Raw genomic sequence first — 8,113 nt, forward strand, 5'->3', positions numbered from 1 at the left:
TGTTTTTTAATGAAAATAACTGGGTTTATTTATGAGTTCTATTATTTTTCTACATAGAATTTTTGGAGTATTACATTTGCCTTTGTTTTCAAATAGTTTTTTTTTTTTAGCAATAATAAAAGAGTGATGTACTTCCTTGTGTGTATAAAATCATTCTTTTACCTTAACACATGAATCATAATGTAGCTAAGTGCAGAATCCTTGGGTAACACCCTTTCCCTCTTTAAATTTTGTGGACACACACACACAGAGTTTTTGTTTTGTTTTCTGCACCACTTGAGACTAAGTTTCATACCTTATAACCTTTTACCCCCTAAATATTGTGGTAGGTATTTTCTAAGAACAAGGATACCCCCTACACATGTATCATTATCAATTTGCTTATTTGTAGTCTCTCCTGTAAGAACAGAAGTTCTGAAAGGGCAGGCACTACTTCTTTCTTGGTTCCTGCTATACACCCAGGGAGTAGAACTGTACCTTTCCTTTATAGAAGGGGTAGGGGTGAGGCAAACATTTTCTGCAAAGGGCTAGAGATAATATATTTTAGATTTTGCAGGCCAAGAGGCAAAACTGGGGATCTTAGATACACTACTTATATAACAAGAAAGAAGACAAATTTCCACACTTTAAAAATTTATATAATCCAAGATATAAAATAATGAAATTCAAAAAATTGAATGTAATTTTTTGTCATACTACTTGGCTGGATTAGGGAGGAGGCAGAGGGTGAGCAGAGGAAGAGTTAAGAAGAGATTGCTTTGTAGGAGAGAAGACAAACAAGGGGAACAAAATAGCAATACAGTGGGCAGCCCCCCTGGTGCCTTCAGACCTAAGGAAGTCCTCAAGGATTCTCCTGTGCGCGGAGAACTAAGTTGTCTTCAGAATGCTCTCAGTCAGTGGAGTCTGGTGAGGGTGAGGAGCGGCAGGGATCTAGGAAAGAGTTAAAATATATAGGTGAAAAGGGAGGAACCAAAGGGTATGAAGATTAGACCTGATCTCTATAGCAACCACTCAACCCTGCTTTTGAAGCAGGAAAACAACCCTGGACAACATTTAAACTAATGAGCATGGCTGTGTTCCAATTAAGCTTTATTTACGGACACTAAAGTTTGAATTCTGTAACATTTTCACGTGCCACAAAATATTGTTTTTCTTAACTACTAAAAATGTACACATATTTTTAGCCAGTGGGCTATACAAAAACAGATTGGGGCTGGATTTGGCCCCTGGACTGTGGTTTTTCAACCTCTATAATAGATATCCAAATGGAAGAAAGGAATGAATAAAAGAAGAGTTAAAGGAATTTCTTTTAATTGGTGAAATCATGAGTTGTACACAAATACAAAATAAACATATGATAAATGTTTTACTTAGCTCTTTAAAAAATGGGAATTAGTAAGGAGTCACAACTGGTTCAAAGGAGACTTCAAACAATACACACGCAATCAGAAAAGCTAAACTAAATTTACAAATGGATGTAAAATTGAACAGTATGCACAGAGCAATGATCAGTTGTATTCCTCTGAACAAAATTAATTTGCATTTCTAGGGACAAGAATAATCTGCTTCACCCCAACTTTTTCACAACCTGCAAAGTTATAAAATAGCTCAAAGACAATGAGCTGTCTCAGGCCTCTTCATTCATAGCTACATTAGGGAAACTGAGGCTACTTATCAGGCTTTTCAGTTATCAAATCAAGCATGTTGAAAACTTAAGGTATTGGTTTCAAAATATCAAATTTATATCTTAATGCTGCTTTACAGGGAATGGGAAAAATTGATTTATATCCAGTTTGTTTATAAAATATAACATTTTAATAATATAGTAACCAAAGAAACATTCTAACTCTTCTATCACAAGAATATCCTAGAGGACTTTGCACAGGATCAGAAACACTAAATTGGCTTTTAAGATGCAGATGCAAATCATAGATCCAATACCTCCTGGCTGTGTAACCTTGGGAAAACAAACAGGTTTCTTCCTTTGTAGAAAGATAATATTAGTTAAGTATTTCATAGGGCTGTTATGAGAACTAAATGAAGTAATACATGTCACACACTTAGCATATAGCCTGAGACAGTAATCACACAATACTATTATTTTTCTTTTAGATCAAGGCTTGATAATGCCTAATTTGTCTAAAATTTGTCAAGATACATTATTATTTTGGACAGTCTTGATAAGCTGAGTTAGTATTTTTATGTCACACTTGTCTATTATTAGAGAAGGTTCCCTTTGAGGGGAAATACCAGTACATTCAATTCCCTACATCCTGGCCAAAGTGTAGTGACATGGAATTGCCATCGCTGTCCTAGGATATCCTCTGATACCATCTATCAGAGGGGGTGCATTTTGGTCAACAGAAAGAAGAGAAATACCATCTAATTTTATGTGGGAATCAAAATGTTCTTTAAATTACACACAAGTCTTTTCTCAAAGTCTCCATTGAAACTATGATATTATTTTTCAGCATGCAGTTTTATTTGATTTTAATATAAGGAAATATTCTTCTATAACACTTTAAAAAACACATTTTCCACAGTACGGTGGACACCGAAGAATAATTAAATTTGAACCAAATTTCATTTCAAGTAAATTATACACACTTAATTACATTTTTCTGTACAATTTCAAGCCTACATCAGACATTTAAGAAATTAGGGCTGGGAATGGTGGCTCAAGCCTGTAATCCTAGCACTCTGGGAGGCTGAGGCAGGTGGATGGCTCAAGGTCAGGAGTTCAAAACCAGCCTGAGCAAGAGTGAGACCTCGTCTCTACTAAAAATAGAAACAAATTAATTGGCCAACTAAAAATATATAGAAAAAATTAGCTGGGCATGGTGGCGAATGCCTGTAATCCTAGCTACTCGAGAGGCTGAGGCAGAAGGATTTCTTGAGCCCAGGAATCTGAGGTTGCTGTGAGCTAGGCTGATGCCACGGCACTCCAGCCAGGGCAACAGAGTGAGACTCTGTCTCAAAAAGAGAAAGGTATCACTAAAGTCACTTTTTTCTTGAACCAGAGGTATTTTTTTTTTCTGAAATAGAGCATTTTTCTATATGAAGAGCTGACATTTTTATTCCATACCCTATCCACTCATCATTCTGCTCAAATTATCATTTCAATTCCTCAACAAAGTGGTTTGTTTTTGTGGTGGCTTTTTTAATTTTTTCCATTTATGGTAGATGAAAACCAACATTGATGCTATAAAAATTACATTAAGATGCAAACTCAAAGCCCATAAGCAAAACTTTCTGTGTTGAGGGCATTGCTGGCTGGGTTTTCAGTAAGATTGACTTTAGAAATTACCCTTTGTTTGCCTGCTTGATCAACACAGGTGAATTTAATTTTCTGTTTCTTTGTTCTATTATCAACTCTGTAGACAACACTTTAAAAGGATCCAGTAGGAAAGAACTGCCCTTGAAATGTTAAAATGTGGAAAACAGTTTGAGAATGTTATGAGGCAAGACAGAATGACGTGAAAGATATTTTCATCTCCTTGCACTGGGTGCCAACTCAAGGCCAAGTTAGGAAAACAGTCCACGATGTACTGTAAAGTAATACTGAATGGAACAGATGAGTTAAGAATGGAGTAAGAATGGAAAAGTGAGTCAGCCATAAAGTCATAACATGGTGAATTTGTCCTGAAGATAATTGTCAGTGGCGTTAATTGGCGAATTTCTGTTACTATTTAATAGTAAACTAACTTATGATACAAATATTTGCATTTTGTCGAAGAACACAGTACAATGTTCTTAGTATACAACTAGATGGGGAAGTGAAATTTAGTTCTTAACTCCAGCCTATTTCTTAGCTACTTAATAGAAAGGCCATTTATTTCTATTGCGAGTTGAAGGAGAGAAAATATGCATGAAACGTACAAAAATTTAGGGTGCTTGCAGGAAGAGTGTTCTACTAGTGAGGGACTTATTTAAGGTTACAAAGGTAGAGTGTATTTTTTGTGTCTATGGCAATTTTTCTGTATTACTATTTTCTAACAAAAATGGCATCTTTCTGTCCAAAACAAATGAGTGTTTTAAATTGCAGAGGCTATATCATAGTCTTTGATTGTTGATCCTGTTATTACATGGCCTTGGAATCATCTCAAGTTCTTAATTCCATGAACATAAAAATGGAGATGATAATATTCTGGAAAGTTTTAAATTTTCTTATGTTTTTGTTTATTTTGTTTTGGGATTCTTTTTTTGTTTTGTTTTGTTTTTGAGACAGAGTCTCACTCCGTTGCCCTGGCTAGAGTACCGTGGCATGAGCCTAGCTCACAGCAACCTCAGACTCCTGGGCTCAAGCAATCCTTCTGCCTCAGCCTCCCAAGTAGCTTGGACTACAGGCATGCACCACCATGCCCAGCTAATTTTTTCTATATATTTTTAGCTGTCCAATTAACTTATTTCTATTTTTGGTAGAGACAGGGTTTCGCTCTTGCTCAGGCTGTTCTTGAACTCCTGAGCTCAAACGATCCACCCACCTTGGCCTCCCAGAGTGCTAGGATTACAGGGGTGAGCTACTGTGCTCAGCCTGTTTTGGGATTCTTTTTTTTTTTTTTTTTTTTTTAACAGGTAAAACATAGGAGAGATGTTTTGGGATTCTTGAATGGACATTTTTCTCGCTATGAAATACTAAGCTGGGAACTTCAGAATATTGTGGAACACTCAGGGGGCAATTCTGATGAAACAAAACTTTAAAAGAATGAACTTCTAAAAACTTTTAGGATATATCTATATCAGAACAAAGTTCAAGAATTTTTTTGAATGTTGGTGGGGGTTCAGGGCAATGGGGCTTCTTACATATTGCTAAAGTAGTGTATATTGGTAACATCCTTCTGGAAAGGATATCAACGTGTGTTGATAACTTTAAAAATGGTTTTATTAGTCTGCTTCTGCGCCCATAACAAAAGACCGTAGGCTGAGTGGCTTAAACAACAGAAATTTATTTCTCACAGTTCTGTAAGTCTAAGATTAAGGTGCCAGCTGATTTGATTTCTGAAGTCTCTCTTTCTGGCTTGTAGGGGGTTGCCTTCTTGCAGTGTTTTCACAGGGTGAGGGTACAGAGGAGAGAGAGAAATATCTTTCTCTTTTTACAATCTTATAAGATCACAGTCCTATTCGATTAGGGTCCCACCCTTGTGACCTCACCTCCTAATGATCCTATCTCTAGATAAAGTCACAATGGGGATTAGGTCTCCAGTATATGAATTAGGGACACACAATTGAGCAATGTTCATACCCTTAGAACTAGTAATTCAACTTCTACCAGTCTAGCTTGTGTACCTGGTATAAAGCAGAAGAGAGTAAGGGTCGGTAACTGGAATGTAGTCTTAGATGTGAGTTTATATATACTCATCATACTCTTTATTTGCAATTTAAAATAGAAAAACAGGCTAGGCACTGTGGCTCACACCTGTAACCCTAGCACTCTGGGAGGTCGAGGTGAGAAGATCGCTTGAGGTCAGGAGTTCAAGACCAGCCTGAGCAAGAGTGAGACCCCCATATCTTCTGAAAATAGAAAAATTAGCTGGGCATGGTGATGCAGTGGCACATGCCTGTAGTCTCAGCTACTTGAGAGGCTGAGGCAGGAGGATCGCTTGAGCCCAGGAGTTTGAGGTTGCTATGAGCTAGGCTGATGCCACAGCACTCTAGCCTGGGCAACAGAGTGAGACCCTGTCTCAAAAAAAAAAAAAATGAAAATAGAAGAATACAATGTTCAGAAATTATTAATAGTTGTGCATGTTGTGACACAACATAGAAAATTATACAACAAAGTATTTTTTTGTTTCTTTAACCACAGGAAAATGATTATGTTATTAAATATATTTTAGGCCAGACATGGTGGCTCACGCCTGTAATCCTAGCACTCTAGAAAGCTGAGGCGGATGGATCGCTCGAGGTCAGGAGTCCGAAACCAGCCTGAGCAAGAGTGAGACCCTGTCTCTACTATAAATAGAAACAAATTAATTGGCCAACTAAAAATATACATAAAAAATAGCCGGGCATGGTGGCGCATGCCTGTAGTCTCAGCTACTTGGGAGGCTGAGGCAGAAGGATCGTTGGAGCCCAGGAGTTTGAGGTTGCTGTGAGCTAGGCTGATGCCACGGCACTCTAGCCAGGGCAACAGAGTGAGACTCTGTCTCAAAATAAATAAATAAAAATTAATTCTATTTTAAAATGTAGGGTATACCAGATGCAGTGGCTCCCACCTATAATCCTAGGACTTTAGGAGGCCAAGGCAGGAGGATCATTTAAGGCCAGGAGTTTGAGACCAGCGTGAGCAAGAGCGAGACCCAGTCTCTACAAAAAATAGAAAAATTAGTTGGGCATGGTGGCATGCACCTGTAGTCCTGGCTACTAAGGAGGCAGAGGCAGAAGGATCACTTGAGCCCAGGAGTTTGAGGTTGCTGTGAGCTATGATGACATCATTGCATGCTAGCCCACATGACCCTGTCTTGAAAATAAATAAATAAAATATAGGATGAATGAAAAGATTGTTTTTTGGAGACGAACAAAATTAGCATACTTTCGGCCAGGCTAAAAAAAAAAGAGAAGAGGCAAATAAATAAAATCAGAGATGAAAAAGGAAACATTACAACTGATACTGCAGAAATTCAAAGGCTCATTGGAGACTGCTATGAGCAGCTATATGCCAATAAATTGTAAGCCCTAGAAGGAATGGATTAATTTTTAGACATATACAACTTACCAAGATTGAACCAGGAAGAAATCCAAAACCTGAATAAACCAATAACAAGTAATGAGATAAAAGCAGTGATAAAAAGTCTCTCACCAAAGAAAAGCTTAGGACCCAATGGCTTCACTGCTGAATTCTACCAGACATTCAAAGAAGAACCAGTACCAATCCTACTTAAACTATTTCAATAAATTGAGGAGCAGAGAATACTCCCAAACTCATTCTACAAGGCTGGTGTCACCTTGATACCAAAACCAGACAAAAACACAGCAAAAAAGAAAACTATGGGCCAATCAATATCTCTGATGAACACAGATGCAAAAATTCTCAACAAAATACTACCAAACCAAATTCAACAACACATTAAAAAGATTATTCATCATCATCAGGTGGGATTCATCCCAGGGATGCAAGGATGGTTCAATATAAGCAAACCAATCAATGTGATATATCAACAGAACAAAGGACAAAAACCACATGATTATTTCAATTGATGATGAGAAAGCACCAATAAAATACAGCATCCCTTAATGATAATAACTCTCAAAAAACTGGGTATAGGAGGAACTTACCTCAATACAATATAAGCCATATATGATAGCCCCACAGCAGTGTATACTGAATTGGGAAAAACTGAAAGCCTTTCATCTAAGATCTGGAACCAGACAAGGATGCCCACTTTTACCACTGTTATTTAACACAGTACTCGAAGTTCTAGCTAGAGCAATCAGATAAGAGAAAGAAATAAAGTTCATCTAAATTGGAAAGGAAGAAGTCAAATTATCCTTGTTTGTAGATTATATCATTTTATATCTAGAGAAACCTAAAGACTCTACAAAAAAAAAACCACTATTAGAACTGATAAACAAATTCAGTAAAGTTGCAGGATACAAAATCAACATACAAAAATCAGTAGGGTTTCTATATGCCAATAGTAAACAACCTGAAAAGGAAAACAAGAAAGTAATCCTATCTACAATAGCTACAAATAAAATAAAATGCCTAGGAATACACTTAACTAAAGAAGTAAAAGATATCTAAAACATTGATGAAAGAAGTGGAAGAGAACACAGAAAAATGGAAAGATTTCATGCTCATGGATTGGAAAAATCAATATTAAAATGTACATACCCTCCAAAGTAATCTATAGATTCAATGTAATCCTCATCAAAATACCAATGACATTCTTCACAGAAATAGAAAAAATAATCATAAAATTTATATGGAACCACAAAATACCCAGAATAATCAAATCCATCCTGAGCAAAAGTAGCAAGACTAGAATCACATTACTTGACTTCAAATTGTATTTCAGGGCTATAATAAATAAAACAGCATAATACTGGCATAAGAACAGACACATAGACCAATGGAACAGAACAGAGAAACCAGAAATAAATTCACACATCTCTA

Source organism: Microcebus murinus, chromosome 18 (assembly GCF_040939455.1).
Source record: "Microcebus murinus isolate Inina chromosome 18, M.murinus_Inina_mat1.0, whole genome shotgun sequence".
Taxonomy (NCBI): Eukaryota; Metazoa; Chordata; class Mammalia; order Primates; family Cheirogaleidae; genus Microcebus; species Microcebus murinus.